Raw genomic sequence first — 20411 nt, forward strand, 5'->3', positions numbered from 1 at the left:
GAACGATGAAAGCACACAGTAATGCACTTTTCTCCCAGCAAATACACTGTTTCTAAGGAAATGGGAACACACTGAGGAGACACTTGTGGGAGCTACTGTGACTAAACCTGAGCTTCGCTACGCACAGGGAAGCAAGAGAAATGCTGATTTCATCAAGCCCAGTTACATACTCAGAATCTGTACTACTGCGCAAATAGGCATGTCTCTTTAGGCAAAAAACTCATTTCTGACAAAGTTGCCCAAATGCATCTCAGAAGTGTGCAACTTGTTCCCTGAGTTAGAAAACGTCGAGAAACGTTTGTTTCTGCTAGCGCTGTGCTTCTACACATGTATTTGCTGAACGGTGAAAGCACACAGTAATGCACTTTTCTCCCAGCAAAAACACTGTTTCTAAGGAAATGGGAACACACTGAGGAGACACTTGTGGGAGCTACTGTGACTAAAACTGAGCTTCCCTACGCACAGGGAAGCAAGAGAAATGCTGATTTCATCAAGCCCAGTTACATACTCAGAATCTGTACTACTGCGCAAATAGGCATGTCTCTGTAGGCAAAAAACTCATTTCTGTCAAAGTTGCCCAAATGCATCTCAGAAGTGTGCAACTTGTTCCCTGAGTTAGAAAACGTCGAGAAACGGTCGTATCTGCTAGCGCTGTGCTTCTACACATGTATTTGCTGAACGGTGAAAGCGCACAGTAATGCACTTTCCTCCCAGCAAATACACTGTTTCTAAGGAAATGGGAACACACTGAGGAGACACTTGTGGGAGCTACTGTGACTAAAACTGAGCTTCCCTACGCACAGGGAAGCAAGAGAAATGCTGATTTCATCAAGCCCAGTTACAAACTCAGAATCTGTACTACTGCGCAAATAGGCATGTCTCTGTAGGCAAAAAACTCATTTCTGTCAAAGTTGCCCAAATGCATCTCAGAAGTGTGCAACTTGTTCCCTGAGTTAGAAAACGTCGAGAAAGGGTCGTATCTGCTAGCGCTGTGCTTCTACACATGTATTTGCTGAACGATGAAAGCGCACCGTAATGCACTTTTCTCCCAGCAAATACACTGTTTCTAAGGAAATGGGAACACACTGAGGAGACACTTGTGGGAGCTACTGTGACTAAACCTGAGCTTCGCTACGCACAGGGAAGCAAGAGAAATGCTGATTTCATCAAGCCCAGTTACATACTCAGAATCTCTACTACTGCGCAAATAGGCATGTCTCTTTAGGCAAAAAACTCATTTCTGACAAAGTTGCCCAAATGCATCTCAGAAGTGTGCAACTTGTTCCCTGAGTTAGAAAACGTCGAGAAACGTTTGTTTCTGCTAGCGCTGTGCTTCTACACATGTATTTGCTGAACGGTGAAAGCGCACAGTAATGCACTTTTCTCCCAGCAAATACACTGTTTCTAAGGAAATGGGAACACACTGAGGAGACACTTGTGGGAGCTACTGTGACTAAAACTGAGCTTCCCTACGCACAGGGAAGCAAGAGAAATGCTGATTTCATCAAGCCCAGTTACATACTCAGAATCTGTACTACTGCGCAAATAGGCATGAATCTGTAGGCAAAAAACTCATTTCTGACAAAGTTGCCCAAATGAATCTCAGAAGTGTGCAACTTGTTCCCTGAGTTAGAAAACGTCGAGAAACGTTCGTTTCTGCTAGCGCTGTGCTTCTACACATGTATTTGCTGAACGGTGAAAGCGCACAGTAATGCACTTTTCTCCCAGCAAATACACTGTTTCTAAGGAAATGGGAACACACTGAGGAGACACTTGTGGGAGCTACTGTGACTAAAACTGAGCTTCCCTACGCACAGGGAAGCAAGAGAAATGCTGATTTCATCAAGCCCAGTTACAAACTCAGAATCTGTACTACTGCGCAAATAGGCATGTCTCTGTAGGCAAAAAACTCATTTCTGTCAAAGTTGCCCAAATGCATCTCAGAAGTGTGCAACTTGTTCCCTGAGTTAGAAAACGTCGAGAAAGGGTCGTATCTGCTAGCGCTGTGCTTCTACACATGTATTTGCTGAACGATGAAAGCACACCGTAATGCACTTTTCTCCCAGCAAATACACTGTTTCTAAGGAAATGGGAACACACTGAGGAGACACTTGTGGGAGCTACTGTGACTAAACCTGAGCTTCGCTACGCACAGGGAAGCAAGAGAAATGCTGATTTCATCAAGCCCAGTTACATACTCAGAATCTCTACTACTGCGCAAATAGGCATGTCTCTTTAGGCAAAAAACTCATTTCTGACAAAGTTGCCCAAATGCATCTCAGAAGTGTGCAACTTGTTCCCTGAGTTAGAAAACGTCGAGAAACGTTTGTTTCTGCTAGCGCTGTGCTTCTACACATGTATTTGCTGAACGGTGAAAGCGCACAGTAATGCACTTTTCTCCCAGCAAATACACTGTTTCTAAGGAAATGGGAACACACTGAGGAGACACTTGTGGGAGCTACTGTGACTAAAACTGAGCTTCCCTACGCACAGGGAAGCAAGAGAAATGCTGATTTCATCAAGCCCAGTTACATACTCAGAATCTGTACTACTGCGCAAATAGGCATGAATCTGTAGGCAAAAAACTCATTTCTGACAAAGTTGCCCAAATGAATCTCAGAAGTGTGCAACTTGTTCCCTGAGTTAGAAAACGTCGAGAAACGTTCGTTTCTGCTAGCGCTGTGCTTCTACACATGTATTTGCTGAACGGTGAAAGCGCACAGTGATGCACTTTTCTCCCAGCAAATACACTGTTTCTAAGGAAATGGGAACACACTGAGGAGACACTTGTGGGAGCTACTGTGACTAAAACTGAGCTTCCCTACGCACAGGGAAGCAAGAGAAATGCTGATTTCATCAAGCCCAGTTACATACACAGAATCTGTACTACTGCGCAAATAGGCATGTCTCTGTAGGCAAAAAACTCATTTCTGACAAAGTTGCCCAAATGCATCTCAGAAGTGTGCAACTTGTTCCCTGATTTAGAAAACGTCGAGAAACGGTCATATCTTCTAACGCTGTGCTTCTACACATGTATTTGTGAACGGTGAAAGCGCACAGTAATGCACTTTTCTCCCAGCAAATACACTGTTTCTAAGGAAATGGGAACACACTGAGAAGACACTTGTGGGAGCTACTGTGACTAAAACTGAGCTTCGCTACGCACAGGGAAGCAAGAGAAATGCTGATTTCATCAAGCCCAGTTACATACTCAGAATCTGTACTACTGCGCAAATAGGCATGAATCTGTAGGCAAAAAACTCATTTCTGACAAAGTTGCCCAAATGCATCTCAGAAGTGTGCAACTTGTTCCCTGATTTAGAAAACGCCGAGAAACTTTCGTTTCTGCTAGCGCTGTGCTTCTACACATGCATTTGCTGAACGGTGAAAGCGCACAGTAATGCACTTTTCTCCCAGCAAATACACTGTTTCTAAGGAAATGGGAACACACTGAGGAGACACTTGTGGGAGCTACTGTGACTAAAACTGAGCTTCCCTACGCACAGGGAAGCAAGAGAAATGCTGATTTCATCAAGCCCAATTACATACTCAGAATCTGTACTACTGCGCGAATAGGCATGTCTCTGTAGGCAAAAAACTCATTTCTGACAAAGTTGCCCAAAGGCATCTCAGAAGTGTGCAACTTGTACTCTGAGTTAGAAAACGTCGAGAAACGGTCTTTTCTGCTAGAGCTGTGCTTCTACACATGTATTTGCTGAACGGTGAATGCTCACAGTAATGCACTTTTCTCCCAGCAAATACACTGTTTCTAAGGAAATGGGAACACACTGAGGAGACACTTGTGGGAGCTACTATGACTAAAACTGAGCTTCCCTACGCACAGGGAAGCAAGAGAAATGCTGATTTCATCAAGCCAAGTTACATACTCAGAATCTGTACTACTGCACAAATAGGCATGTCTCTGTAGGCAAAAAACTCATTTCTGTCAAAGTTGCCCAAATGCATCTCAGAAGTGTGCAACTTGTTCCCTGTGTTAGAAAACGTCGAGAAAGGGTCGTATCTGCTAGCGCTGTGCTTCTACACATGTATTTGCTGAACGATGAAAGCACACAGTAATGCACTTTTCTCCCAGCAAATACACTGTTTCTAAGGAAATGGGAACACACTGAGGAGACACTTGTGGGAGCTACTGTGACTAAACCTGAGCTTCGCTACGCACAGGGAAGCAAGAGAAATGCTGATTTCATCAAGCCCAGTTACATACTCAGAATCTCTACTACTGCGCAAATAGGCATGTCTCTTTAGGCAAAAAACTCATTTCTGACAAAGTTGCCCAAATGCATCTCAGAAGTGTGCAACTTGTTCCCTGAGTTAGAAAACGTCGAGAAACGTTTGTTTCTGCTAGCGCTGTGCTTCTACACATGTATTTGCTGAACGGTGAAAGCGCACAGTAATGCACTTTTCTCCCAGCAAAAACACTGTTTCTAAGGAAATGGGAACACACTGAGGAGACACTTGTGGGAACTACTGTGACTAAAACTGAGCTTCCCTACGCACAGGGAAGCAAGAGAAATGCTGATTTCATCAAGCCCAGTTACATACTCAGAATCTGTACTACTGCGCAAATAGGCATGTCTCTGTAGGCAAAAAACTCATTTCTGTCAAAGTTGCCCAAATGCATCTCAGAAGTGTGCAACTTGTTCCCTGAGTTAGAAAACGTCGAGAAACGGTCGTATCTGCTAGCGCTGTGCTTCTACACATGTATTTGCTGAACGGTGAAAGCGCACAGTAATGCACTTTTCTCCCAGCAAATACACTGTTTCTAAGGAAATGGGAACACACTGAGAAGACACTTGTGGGAGCTACTGTGACTAAAACTGAGCTTCCCTACGCACAGGGAAGCAAGAGAAATGCTGATTTCATCAAGCCCAGTTACATACTCAGAATCTGTACTACTGCGCAAATAGGCATGAATCTGTAGGCAAAAAACTCATTTCTGACAAAGTTGCCCAAATGCATCTCAGAAGTGTGCAACTTGTTCCCTGATTTAGAAAACGTCGAGAAACTTTCGTTTCTGCTAGCGCTGTGCTTCTACACATGCATTTGCTGAACGGTGAAAGCGCACAGTAATGCACTTTTCTCCCAGCAAATACACTGTTTCTAAGGAAATGGGAACACACTGAGGAGACACTTGTGGGAGCTACTGTGACTAAAACTGAGCTTCCCTACGCACAGGGAAGCAAGAGAAATGCTGATTTCATCAAGCCCAATTACATACTCAGAATCTGTACTACTGCGCGAATAGGCATGTCTCTGTAGGCAAAAAACTCATCTGACAAAGTTGCCCAAAGGCATCTCAGAAGTGTGCAACTTGTTCTCTGAGTTAGAAAACGTTGAGAAACGGTCTTTTCTGCCAGAGCTGTGCTTCTACACATGTATTTGCTGAACGGTGAATGCTCACAGTAATGCACTTTTCTCCCAGCAAATACACTGTTTCTAAGGAAATGGGAACACACTGAGGAGACACTTGTGGGAGCTACTGTGACTAAACCTGAGCTTCCCTACACACAGGGAAGCAAGAGAAATGCTGATTTCATCAATCCAAGTTACATACTCAGAATCTGTACTACTGCGCAAATAGGCATGTCTCCTTAGACAAAAAACTCATTTCTGACAATGTTGCCCTAATGCATCCCAGAAGTGTGCAACTTGTTCCCTGAGTTAGAAAAAGTCGAGAAACGGTCGTATCTGCTAGCGCTGTGCTTCTACACATGTATTTGCTGAACGGTGAAAGCGCACAGTAATGCACTTTTCTCCCAGCAAATACACTTTTTCTAAGGAAATGGGAACACACTGAGGAGACACTTGTGGGAGCTACTGTGACTAAAACTGAGCTTCCCTACGCACAGGGAAGCAAGAGAAATGCTGATTTCATCAAGCCCAGTTACAAACTCAGAATCTGTACTACTGCGCAAATAGGCATGTCTCTGTAGGCAAAAAACTCATTTCTGTCAAAGTTGCCCAAATGCATCTCAGAAGTGTGCAACTTGTTCCCTGAGTTAGAAAACGTCGAGAAAGGGTCGTATCTGCTAGCGCTGTGCTTCTACACATGTATTTGCTGAACGATGAAAGCACACAGTAATGCACTTTTCTCCCAGCAAATACACTGTTTCTAAGGAAATGGGAACACACTGAGGAGACACTTGTGGGAGCTACTGTGACTAAACCTGAGCTTCGCTACGCACAGGGAAGCAAGAGAAATGCTGATTTCATCAAGCCCAGTTACATACTCAGAATCTCTACTACTGCGCAAATAGGCATGTCTCTTTAGGCAAAAAACTCATTTCTGACAAAGTTGCCCAAATGCATCTCAGAAGTGTGCAACTTGTTCCCTGAGTTAGAAAACGTCGAGAAACGTTTGTTTCTGCTAGCGCTGTGCTTCTACACATGTATTTGCTGAACGGTGAAAGCGCACAGTAATGCACTTTTCTCCCAGCAAAAACACTGTTTCTAAGGAAATGGGAACACACTGAGGAGACACTTGTGGGAGCTACTGTGACTAAAACTGAGCTTCCCTACGCACAGGGAAGCAAGAGAAATGCTGATTTCATCAAGCCCAGTTACATACTCAGAATCTGTACTACTGCGCAAATAGGCATGTCTCTGTAGGCAAAAAACTCATTTCTGTCAAAGTTGCCCAAATGCATCTCAGAAGTGTGCAACTTGTTCCCTGAGTTAGAAAACGTCGAGAAACGGTCGTATCTGCTAGCGCTGTGCTTCTACACATGTATTTGCTGAACGGTGAAAGCGCACAGTAATGCACTTTTCTCCCAGCAAATACACTGTTTCTAAGGAAATGGGAACACACTGAGGAGACACTTGTGGGAGCTACTGTGACTAAAACTGAGCTTCCCTACGCACAGGGAAGCAAGAGAAATGCTGATTTCATCAAGCCCAGTTACAAACTCAGAATCTGTACTACTGCGCAAATAGGCATGTCTCTGTAGGCAAAAAACTCATTTCTGTCAAAGTTGCCCAAATGCATCTCAGAAGTGTGCAACTTGTTCCCTGAGTTAGAAAACGTCGAGAAAGGGTCGTATCTGCTAGCGCTGTGCTTCTACACATGTATTTGCTGAACGATGAAAGCGCACCGTAATGCACTTTTCTCCCAGCAAATACACTGTTTCTAAGGAAATGGGAACACACTGAGGAGACACTTGTGGGAGCTACTGTGACTAAACCTGAGCTTCGCTACGCACAGGGAAGCAAGAGAAATGCTGATTTCATCAAGCCCAGTTACATACTCAGAATCTCTACTACTGCGCAAATAGGCATGTCTCTTTAGGCAAAAAACTCATTTCTGACAAAGTTGCCCAAATGCATCTCAGAAGTGTGCAACTTGTTCCCTGAGTTAGAAAACGTCGAGAAACGTTTGTTTCTGCTAGCGCTGTGCTTCTACACATGTATTTGCTGAACGGTGAAAGCGCACAGTAATGCACTTTTCTCCCAGCAAATACACTGTTTCTAAGGAAATGGGAACACACTGAGGAGACACTTGTGGGAGCTACTGTGACTAAAACTGAGCTTCCCTACGCACAGGGAAGCAAGAGAAATGCTGATTTCATCAAGCCCAGTTACATACTCAGAATCTGTACTACTGCGCAAATAGGCATGAATCTGTAGGCAAAAAACTCATTTCTGACAAAGTTGCCCAAATGAATCTCAGAAGTGTGCAACTTGTTCCCTGAGTTAGAAAACGTCGAGAAACGTTCGTTTCTGCTAGCGCTGTGCTTCTACACATGTATTTGCTGAACGGTGAAAGCGCACAGTAATGCACTTTTCTCCCAGCAAATACACTGTTTCTAAGGAAATGGGAACACACTGAGGAGACACTTGTGGGAGCTACTGTGACTAAAACTGAGCTTCCCTACTCACAGGGAAGCAAGAGAAATGCTGATTTCATCAAGCCCAGTTACATACTCAGAATCTGTACTACTGCGCAAATAGGCATGTCTCTTTAGGCAAAAAACTCATTTCTGACAAAGTTGCCCAAATGCATCTCAGAAGTGTGCAACTTGTTCCCTGAGTTAGAAAACGTCGAGAAACGGTCGTTTCTGCTAGCGCTGTGCTTCTACACATGTATTTGCTGAACGGTGAAAGCGCACAGTAATGCACTTTTCTCACAGCAAATACACTGTTTCTAAGGAAATGGCAACACACTGAGGAGACACTTGTGGGAGCTACTGTGACTAAAACTGAGCTTCCCTACGCACAGGGAAGCAAGAGAAATGCTGATTTCATCAAGCCCAGTTACATACTCAGAATCTGTACTACTGCGCAAATAGGCAAGTCTCTTTAGGCAAAAAACTCATTTCTGACAAAGTTGCCCAAATGCATCTCAGAAGTGTGCAACTTGTTCCCTGAGTTAGAAAACGTCGAGAAACTGTCGTTTTTGCTAGCGCTGTGCTTCTACACATGTATTTGCTGAACGGGGAAAGCGTACAGTAATGCACTTTTCTCCCAGCAAATACACTGTTTCTAAGGAAATGGGAACACACTGAGGAGACACTTGTGGGAGCTACTGTGACTAAAACTGAGCTTCCCTACGCACAGGGAAGCAAGAGAAATGCTGATTTCATCAAGCCCAGTTAAATACTCAGAATCTGTACTACTGCGCAAATAGGCATGTCTCTTTAGGCAAAAAACTCATTTCTGACAAAGTTGCCCAAATGCATCTCAGAAGTGTGCAACTTGATCCCTGAGTTAGAAAACGTCGAGAAACGGTCGTTTCTGCTAGCGCTGTGCTTCTACACATGTATTTGCTGAACGGTGAAAGCGCACAGTAATGCACTTTTCTCCCAGCAAATACACTAAATCTAAGGAACTGGGAACACACTGAGGAGACACTTGTGGGAGCTACTGTGACTAAAACTGAGCTTCCCTACGCACAGGGAAGCAAGAGAAATGCTGATTTTATCAAGCCCAGTTACATACTCAGAATCTGTACTACTGCGCAAATAGGCATGTCTCTGTACGCAAAAACTCATTTCTGACAAAGTTGCCCAAATGCATCTCAGAAGTGTGCAACTTGTTCCCTGAGTTAGAAAACGTCGAGAAACGGTCGTTTCTGCTAGCGCTGTGCTTCTACACATGTATTTGCTGAACGGTGAAAGCGCACAGTAATGCACTTTTCTCACAGCAAATACACTGTTTCTAAGGAAATGGGAACACACTGAGGAGACACTTGTGGGAGCTACTGTGACTAAAACTGAGCTTCCCTACTCACAGGGAAGCAATAGAAATGCTGATTTCATCAAGCCCAGTTACATACTCAGAATCTGTACTACTGCGCAAATAGGCATGTGTCTTTAGGCAAAAAACTCATTTCTGACAAAGTTGCCCAAATGCATCTCAGAAGTGTGCAACTTGTTCCCTGAGTTAGAAAACGTCGAGAAACGGTCGTTTCTGCTAGCGCTGTGCTTCTACACATGTATTTGCTGAACGGTGAAAGCGCACAGTAATGCACTTTTCTCCCAGCAAATACACTGTTTCTAAGGAAATGGGAACACACTGAGGAGACACTTGTGGGAGCTACTGTGACTAAAACTGAGCTTCCCTACGCACAGGGAAGCAAGAGAAATGCTGATTTCATCAAGCCCAGTTACGTACTCAGAATCTGTACTACTGCGCAAATAGGCATGTCTCTGTAGGCAAAAAACTCATTTCTGACAAAGTTGCCCAAATGCATCTCAGAAGTGTGCAACTTGTTCCCTGAGTTAGAAAACGTCGAGAAACGGTCGTTTCTGCTCGCGCTGTGCTTCTACACATGTATTTGCTGAACGGTGAAAGCGCACAGTAATGCACTTTTCTCCCAGCAAATACACTGTTTCTAAGGAAATGGGAACACACTGAGGAGACACTTGTGGGAGCTACTGTGACTAAAACTGAGCTTCCCTATGCACAGGGAAGCAAGAGAAATGCTGATTTCATCAAGCCCAGTTACATACTCAGAATCTGTACTACTGCGCAAATAGGCATGTCTCTTTAGGCAAAAAACTCATTTCTGACAAAGTTGCCCAAATGCATCTCAGAAGTGTGCAACTTGTTCCCTGAGTTAGAAAACGTCGAGAAACGGTCGTTTCTGCTAGCGCTGTGCTTCTACACATGTATTTGCTGAACGGTGAAAGCGCACAGTAATGCACTTTTCTCACAGCAAATACACTGTTTCTATGGAAATGGCAACACACTGAGGAGACACTTGTGGGAGCTACTGTGACTAAAACTGAGCTTCCCTACGCACAGGGAAGCAAGAGAAATGCTGATTTCATCAAGCCCAGTTACATACTCAGAATCTGTACTACTGCGCAAATAGGCATGTCTCTTTAGGCAAAAAACTCATTTCTGACAAAGTTGCCCAAATGCATCTCAGAAGTGTGCAACTTGTTCCCTGAGTTAGAAAACGTCGAGAAACGTTCGTTTCTGCTAGCGCTGTGCTTCTACACATGTATTTGCTGAACGGTGAAAGCGCACAGTAATGCACTTTTCTCCCAGCAAATACACTGTGTCAAAGGAAATGGGAACACACTGAGGAGACACTTGTGGGAGCTACTGTGACTAAAACTGAGCTTCCCTACGCACAGGGAAGCAAGAGAAATGCTGATTTCATCAAGCCCAGTTACATACTCAGAATCTGTTCTACTGCGCAAATAGGCATGTGTCTTTAGGCAAAAAACTCATTTCTGACAAAGTTGCCCAAATGCATCTCAGAAGTGTGCAACTTGTTCCCTGAGTTAGAAAACGTCGAGAAACGGTCGTTTCTGCTAGCGCTGTGCTTCTACACATGTATTTGCTGAACGGTGAAAGCGCACAGTAATGCACTTTTCTCCCAGCAAATACACTGTTTCTAAGGAAATGGGAACACACTGAGGAGACACTTGTGGGAGCTACTGTGACTAAAACTGAGCTTCCCTACACACAGGGAAGCAAGAGAAATGCTGATTTCATCAAGCCCAGTTACGTACTCAGAATCTGTACTACTGCGCAAATAGGCATGTCTCTGTACGCAAAAACTCATTTCTGACAAAGTTGCCCAAATGCATCTCAGAAGTGTGCAACTTGTTCCCTGAGTTAGAAAACGTCGAGAAACGGTCGTTTCTGCTAGCGCTGTGCTTCTACACATGTATTTGCTGAACGGTGAAAGCGCACAGTAATGCACTTTTCTCACAGCAAATACACTGTTTCTAAGGAAATGGGAACACACTGAGGAGACACTTGTGGGAGCTACTGTGACTAAAACTGAGCTTCCCTACTCACAGGGAAGCAATAGAAATGCTGATTTCATCAAGCCCAGTTACATACTCAGAATCTGTACTACTGCGCAAATAGGCATGTGTCTTTAGGCAAAAAACTCATTTCTGACAAAGTTGCCCAAATGCATCTCAGAAGTGTGCAACTTGTTCCCTGAGTTAGAAAACGTCGAGAAACGGTCGTTTCTGCTAGCGCTGTGCTTCTACACATGTATTTGCTGAACGGTGAAAGCGCACAGTAATGCACTTTTCTCCCAGCAAATACACTGTTTCTAAGGAAATGGGAACACACTGAGGAGACACTTGTGGGAGCTACTGTGACTAAAACTGAGCTTCCCTACGCACAGGGAAGCAAGAGAAATGCTGATTTCATCAAGCCCAGTTACGTACTCAGAATCTGTACTACTGCGCAAATAGGCATGTCTCTGTAGGCAAAAAACTCATTTCTGACAAAGTTGCCCAAATGCATCTCAGAAGTGTGCAACTTGTTCCCTGAGTTAGAAAACGTCGAGAAACGGTCGTTTCTGCTCGCGCTGTGCTTCTACACATGTATTTGCTGAACGGTGAAAGCGCACAGTAATGCACTTTTCTCCCAGCAAATACACTGTTTCTAAGGAAATGGGAACACACTGAGGAGACACTTGTGGGAGCTACTGTGACTAAAACTGAGCTTCCCTATGCACAGGGAAGCAAGAGAAATGCTGATTTCATCAAGCCCAGTTACATACTCAGAATCTGTACTACTGCGCAAATAGGCATGTCTCTTTAGGCAAAAAACTCATTTCTGACAAAGTTGCCCAAATGCATCTCAGAAGTGTGCAACTTGTTCCCTGAGTTAGAAAACGTCGAGAAACGGTCGTTTCTGCTAGCGCTGTGCTTCTACACATGTATTTGCTGAACGGTGAAAGCGCACAGTAATGCACTTTTCTCACAGCAAATACACTGTTTCTATGGAAATGGCAACACACTGAGGAGACACTTGTGGGAGCTACTGTGACTAAAACTGAGCTTCCCTACGCACAGGGAAGCAAGAGAAATGCTGATTTCATCAAGCCCAGTTACATACTCAGAATCTGTACTACTGCGCAAATAGGCATGTCTCTTTAGGCAAAAAACTCATTTCTGACAAAGTTGCCCAAATGCATCTCAGAAGTGTGCAACTTGTTCCCTGAGTTAGAAAACGTCGAGAAACGTTCGTTTCTGCTAGCGCTGTGCTTCTACACATGTATTTGCTGAACGGTGAAAGCGCACAGTAATGCACTTTTCTCCCAGCAAATACACTGTGTCAAAGGAAATGGGAACACACTGAGGAGACACTTGTGGGAGCTACTGTGACTAAAACTGAGCTTCCCTACGCACAGGGAAGCAAGAGAAATGCTGATTTCATCAAGCCCAGTTACATACTCAGAATCTGTTCTACTGCGCAAATAGGCATGTGTCTTTAGGCAAAAAACTCATTTCTGACAAAGTTGCCCAAATGCATCTCAGAAGTGTGCAACTTGTTCCCTGAGTTAGAAAACGTCGAGAAACGGTCGTTTCTGCTAGCGCTGTGCTTCTACACATGTATTTGCTGAACGGTGAAAGCGCACAGTAATGCACTTTTCTCCCAGCAAATACACTGTTTCTAAGGAAATGGGAACACACTGAGGAGACACTTGTGGGAGCTACTGTGACTAAAACTGAGCTTCCCTACACACAGGGAAGCAAGAGAAATGCTGATTTCATCAAGCCCAGTTACGTACTCAGAATCTGTACTACTGCGCAAATAGGCATGTCTCTTTAGGCAAAAAACTCATTTCTGACAAAGTTGCCCAAATGCATCTCAGAAGTGTGCAACTTGTTCCCTGAGTTAGAAAACGTCGAGAAACGGTCGTTTCTGCTAGCGCTGTGCTTCTACACATGTATTTGCTGAACGGTGAAAGCGCACAGTAATGCACTTTTCTCCCAGGAAATACACTGTTTCTAAGGAAATGGGAACACACTGAGGAGACACTTGTGGGAGCTACTGTGACTAAAACTGAGCTTCCCTATGCACAGGGAAGCAAGAGAAATGCTGATTTCATCAAGCCCAGTTACATACTCAGAATCTGTACTACTGCGCAAATAGGCATGTCTCTTTAGGCAAAAAACTCATTTCTGACAAAGTTGCCCAAATGCATCTCAGAAGTGTGCAACTTGTTCCCTGAGTTAGAAAACGTCGAGAAACGGTCGTTTCTGCTAGCGCTGTGCTTCTACACATGTATTTGCTGAACGGTGAAAGCGCACAGTAATGCACTTTTCTCACAGCAAATACACTGTTTCTAAGGAAATGGGAACACACTGAGGAGACACTTGTGGGAGCTACTGTGACTAAAACTGAGCTTCCCTACGCACAGGGAAGCAAGAGAAATGCTGATTTCATCAAGCCCAGTTACATACTCAGAATCTGTACTACTGCGCAAATAGGCATGTCTCTTTAGGCAAAAAACTCATTTCTGACAAAGTTGCCCAAATGCATCTCAGAAGTGTGCAACTTGTTCCCTGAGTTAGAAAACGTCGAGAAACGTTCGTTTCTGCTAGCACTGTGCTTCTACACATGTATTTGCTGAACGGTGAAAGCGCACAGTAATGCACTTTTCTCCCAGCAAATACACTGTTTCTAAGAAATGGGAACACACTGAGGAGACACTTGTGGGAGCTACTGGGACTAAAACAGAGCTTCCCTATGCACAGGGAAGCAAGAGAAATGCTGATTTCATCAAGCCCAGTTACATACTCAGACTCTGTACTACTGCGCAAATAGGCATGTCTCTGTAGGCAAAAAACTCATTTCTGACAAAGTTTCCCAAATGCATCTCAGAAGTGTGCAACTTGTTCCCTGAGTTAGAAAACGTCGAGAAACGTTCGTTTCTGCTAGCGCTGTGCTTCTACACATGTATTTGCTGAACGGTGAAAGCACACAGTAATGCACTTTTCTCCCAGCAAATACACTGTGTCTAAGGAAAGGGGAACACACTGAGGAGACACTTGTGGGAGCTACTGTGACTAAAACTGAGCTTCCCTACACACAGGGAAGCCAGAGAAATGCTGATTTCATCAAGCCCAGTTACATACTAAGAATCTGCACTACTGCGCAAATAGGCATGTCTCTTTAGGCAAAAAACTCATTTCTGACAAAGTTGCCCAAATGCATCTCAGAAGTGTGCAACTTGTTCCCTGAGTTAGAAAACGTCGAGAAACTTTCGTTTCTGCTAGTGCTGTGCTTCTACACATGTATTTGCTGAACGGTGAAAGCGCACAGTAATGCACTTTTCTCCCAGCAAATACACTGTTTCTAAGGAAATGGGAACACACTGAGGAGACACTTGTGGGAGCTACTGTGACTAAAACTGAGCTTCCCTATGCACAGGGAAGCAAGAGAAATGCTGATTTCATCAAGCCCAGTTACATACTCAGAATCTGTACTACTGCGCAAATAGGCATGTCTCTTTAGGCAAAAAACTCATTTCTGACAAAGTTGCCCAAATGCATCTCAGAAGTGTGCAACTTGTTCCCTGAGTTAGAAAACATCGAGAAACGGTCGTTTCTGCTAGCGCTGTGCTTCTACACATGTATTTGCTGAACAGTGAAAGCGCACAGTAATGCACTTTTCTCACAGCAAATACACTGTTTCTAAGGAAATGGGAACACACTGAGGAGACACTTGTGGGAGCTACTGTGACTAAAACAGAGCTTCCCTATGCACAGGGATGCAAGAGAAATGCTGATTTCATCAAGCCCAGTTACATACTCAGACTCTGTACTACTGCGCAAATAGGCATGTCTCTTTAGGCAAAAAACTCATTTCTGACAAAGTTGCCCAAATGCATCTCAGAAGTATGCAACTTGTTCCCTGAGTTAGAAAACGTCGAGAAACGATCGTTTCTGCTAACGCTGTGCTTCTACACATATATTTGCTGAACGGTGAAAGCGCACAGTAATGCACTTTTCTCCCAGCAAATACACTGTTTCTAAGGAAATGGGAACAAACTGAGGAGACATTTGTGGGAGCTACTGTGACTAAAACTGAGCTTCCCTACGCACAGGGAAGCAAGAGAAATGCTGATTTCATCAAGCCCAGTTACATACTCAGAATCTGTACTACTTCGCAAATAGGCATGTCTCTTTAGGCAAAAAACTCATTTCTGACAAAGTTGCCCAAATGCATCTCAGAAGTGTGCAACTTGTTCCCTGAGTTAGAAAACGTCGAGAAACGGTCGTTTCTGCTAGCGCTGTGCTTCTACACATGTATTTGCTGAACGGTGAAAGCGCACAGTAATGCACTTTTCTCCCAGCAAATACACTGTTTCTAAGGAAATGGGAACACACTGAGGAGACACTTGTGGGAGCTACTGTGACTAAAACTGAGCTTCCCTACGCACAGGGAAGCAAGAGAAATGCTGATTTCATCAAGCCCAGTTACATACTCAGAATCTGTACTACTGCGCAAATAGGCATGTCTCTGTAGGCAAAAAACTCATTTCTGACAAAGTTGCCCAAATGCATCTCAGAAGTGTGCAACTTGTTCCCTGAGTTAGAAAACGTCGAGAAACCGTCGTTTCTGCTAGCGCTGTGCTTCTACACATGTATTTGCTGAACGGTGAAAGCGCACAGTAATGCACTTTTCTCACAGCAAATACACTGTTTCTAAGGAAATGGGAACACACTGAGGAGACACTTGTGGGATCTACAGAGACTAAAACTGAGCTTCCCTACGCACCGGGAAGCAAGAGAAATGCTGATTTCATCAAGCCCAGTTACATACTCAGAATCTGTACTACTGCGCAAATAGGCATGTCTCTTTAGGCAGAAAACTCATTTCTGACAAAGTTGCCCAAATGCATCTCAGAAGTGTGCAACTTGTTCCCTGAGTTAGAAAACGTCGAGAAACGGTCGTTTCTGCTAGCGCTGTGCTTCTACACATGTATTTGCTGAACAGTGAAAGCGCACAGTAATGCACTTTTCTCACAGCAAATACACTGTTTCTAAGGAAATGGGAACACACTGAGGAGACACTTGTGGGAGCTACTGTGACTAAAACTGAGCTTCCCTACTCACAGGGAAGCAAGAGAAATGCTGATTTCATCAAGCCCAGTTACATACTCAGAATCTGTACTACTGCGCTAATAGGCATGTCTCTGTAGGCAAAAAACTCATTTCTGACAAAGTTGCCCAAATGCATCTCAGAAGTGTGCAACTTGTTCCCTGAGTTAGAAAACGTCGAGAAACGGTCGTTTCTGCTAGCGCTGTGCTTCTACACATGTATTTGCTGAACAGTGAAAGCGCACAGTAATGCACTTTTCTCCCAGCAAATACACTGTTTCTAAGGAAATGGGAACACACTGAGGAGACACTTGTGGGAGCTACTGTGACTAAAACTGAGCTTCCCTATGCACAGGGAAGCAAGAGAAATGCTGATTTCATCAAGCCCAGTTACATACTCAGAATCTGTACTACTGCGCAAATAGGCATGTCTCTTTAGGCAAAAAACTCATTTCTGACAAAGTTGCCCAAATGCATCTCAGAAGTGTGCAACTTGTTCCCTGCGTTAGAAAACGTCGAGAAACGGTCGTTTCTGCTAGCGCTGTGCTTCTACACATGTATTTGCTGAACGGTGAAAGCGCACAGTAATGCACTTTTCTCACAGCAAATACACTGTTTCTAAGTAAATGGCAACACACTGAGGAGACACTTGTGGGAGCTACTGTGACTAAAACTGAGCTTCCCTACGCACAGGGAAGCAAGAGAAATGCTGATTTCATCAAGCCCATTTACATACTCATAATCTGTACTACTGCGCAAATAGGCATGTCTCTGTAGGCAAAAAACTCATTTCTGACAAAGTTGCCCAAATGCATCTCAGAAGTGTGCAACTTGTTCCCTGAGTTAGAAAACGTCGAGAAACGGTCGTTTCTGCTAGCGCTGTGCTTCTACACATGTATTTGCTGAACGGTGAAAGCGCACAGTAATGCACTTTTCTCCCAGCAAATACACTAAATCTAAGGAACTGGGAACACACTGAGGAGACACTTGTCGGAGCTACTGTGACTTAAACTGAGCTTCCCTACGCACAGGGACAAAGAGAAATGCTGATTTCATCAAGCCCAGTTACATACTCAGAATCTGTACTACTGCGCAAATAGGCATGTCTCTTTAGGCAAAAAACTCATTTCTGACAAAGTTGCCCAAATGAATCTCAGAAGTGTGCAACTTGTTCCCTGAGTTAGAAAACGTCGAGAAACGGTCGTTTCTGCTAGCGCTGTGCTTCTACACATGTATTTGCTGAACAGTGAAAGCGCACATTAATGCACTTTTCTCCCAGCAAATACACTGTTTCTAAGGAAATGGGAACACACTGAGGAGACACTTGTGGGAGCTACTGTGACTAAAACTGAGCTTCCCTACTCACAGGGAAGCAAGAGAAATGCTGATTTCATCAAGCCCAGTTACATACTCAGAATCTGTACTACTGCGCTAATAGGCATGTCTCTGTAGGCAAAAAACTCATTTCTGAAAAAGTTGCCCAAATGCATCTCAGAAGTGTGCAACTTGTTCCCTGAGTTAGAAAACGTCGAGAAACGGTCGTTTCTGCTAGCGCTGTGCTTCTACACATGTATTAGCCGAACGGTGAAAGCGCACAGTAATGCACTTTTCTCCCAGCAAATACACTGTTTCTAAGGAAATGGGAACACACTGAGGAGACACTTGTGGGAGCTACTGTGACTAAAACTGAGCTTCCCTACGCATAGGGAAGCAAGAGAAATGCTGATTTCATCAAGCCCAGTTACATACTCAGAATCTGTACTACTGCGCAAATAGGCATGTCTCTGTAGGCAAAAAACTCATTTCTGACAAAGTTGCCCAAATGCATCTCAGAAGTGTGCAACTTGTTCCCTGAGTTAGAAAACGTCGAGAAACGGTCGTTTCTGCTAGCGCTGTGCTTCTACACATGTATTAGCCGAACGGTGAAAGCGCACAGTAATGCACTTTTCTCCCAGCAAATACACTGTTTCTAAGGAACTGGGAACACACTGAGGAGACACTTGTGGGAGCTACTGTGACTAAAACTGAGCTTCCCTACGCGCAGGGAAGCAAGAGAAATGCTGATTTCATCAAGCCCAGTTACATACTCAGAATCTGTACTACTGCGCAAATAGGCATGTCTCTGTAGGCAAAAAACTCATTTCTGACAAAGTTGCCCAAATGCATCTCAGAAGTGTGCAACTTGTTCCCTGAGTTAGAAAACGTCGAGAAACGTTCGTTTCTGCTAGCGCTGTGCTTCTCCACATGTACTTGCTGAACGGTGAAAGCGCACAGTAATGCACTTTTCTCCCAGCAAATACACTGTTTCAAAGGAAATGGGAACAAACTGAGGAGACACTTGTGGGAGCTACTGTGACTAAAACTGAGCTTCCCTACGCACAGGGAAGCAAGAGAAATGCTGATTTCATCAAGCCCAGTTACATACTCAGAATCTGTACTACTGCGCAAATAGGCATGTCTCCTTAGGCAAAAAACTCATTTCTGACAAAGTTGCCCAAATGCATCTCAGAAGAGTGCAACTTGTTCCCTGAGTTAGAAAACGTCGAGAAACGTTCGTTTCTGCTAGCGCTGTGCTTCTACACATGTACTTGCTGAACGGTGAAAGCGCACAGTAATGCACTGTTCTCACAGCAAATACACTGTTTCTAAGGAAATGGCAACACACTGAGGAGACACTTGTGGGAGCTACTGTGACTAAAACTGAGCTTCCCTACGCACAGGGAAGCAAGAGAAATGCTGAATTCATCAAGCCCAGTTACATACTCAGAATCTGTACTACTGCGCAAATAGGCATGCCTCTGTAGGCAAAAAACTCATACTGACAAAGTTGCCCAAATGCATCTCAGAAGTGTGCAACTTGTTCCCTGAGTTAGAAAACATCGAGAAACGGTCGTTTCAGCTAGCGCTGTGCTTCTACACATGTATTTGCTGAACGGTGAAAGCGCACAGTAATGCACTTTTCTCCCACCAAATACACTGTTTCTAAGGAAATGGGAACACACTGAGGAGACACTTGTGGGAGCTACTGTGACTAAAACTGAGCTTCCCTACGCACAGGGAAGCAAGAGAAATGCTGATTTCATCAAGCCCAGTTACATACTCAGAATCTGTACTACTGCGCAAATAGGCATGTCTCCTTAGGCAAAAAACTCATTTCTGACAAAGTTGCCCAAATGCATCTCAGAAGAGTGCAACTTGTTCCCTGATTTAGAAAACGTCGAGAAACGTTCGTTTCTGCTAGCGCTGTGCTTCTCCACATGTACTTGCTGAACGGTGAAAGCGCACAGTAATGCACTTTTCTCCCAGCAAATACACTGTTTCTAAGGAAATGGGAACACACTGAGGAGACACTTGTGGGAGCTACTGTGACTAAAACTGAGCTTCCCTACGCACAGGGAAGCAAGAGAAATGCTGATTTAATCAAGCCCAGTTACATACTCAGAATCTGTACTACTGCGCAAATAGGCATGTCTCCTTAGGCAAAAAACTCATTTCTGACAAAGTTGCCCAAATGCATCTCAGAAGAGTGCAACTTGTTCCCTGAGTTAGAAAACGTCGAGAAACGTTAGTTTCTGCTAGCGCTGTGCTTCTACACATGTACTTGCTGAATGGTGAAAGCTCACAGTAATGCACTTTTCTCCCAGCAAATACACTGTTTCTAAGGAAATGGGAACACACTGAGGAGACACTTGTGGGAGCTACTGTGACTAAAACTGAGCTTCCCTACGCACAGGGAAGCAAGAGAAATGCTGATTTCATCAAGCCCAGTTACATACTCAGAATCTGTACTACTGCGCAAATAGGCATGTCTCCTTAGGCAAAAAACTCATTTCTGACAAAGTTGCCCAAATGCATCTCAGAAGAGTGCAACTTGTTCCCTGAGTTAGAAAACGTCGAGAAACGTTAGTTTCTGCTAGCGCTGTGCTTCTACACATGTACTTGCTGAATGGTGAAAGCTCACAGTAATGCACTTTTCTCCCAGCAAATACACTGTTTCTAAGGAAATGGGAACACACTGAGGAGACACTTGTGGGAGCTACTGTGACTAAAACTGAGCTTCCCTACGCACAGGGAAGCAAGAGA

Source organism: Acomys minous, assembly GCF_964271855.1.
Source record: "Acomys minous genome assembly, contig: scaffold_23, whole genome shotgun sequence".
In the NCBI taxonomy this organism is placed as follows: Eukaryota; Metazoa; Chordata; class Mammalia; order Rodentia; family Muridae; genus Acomys; species Acomys minous.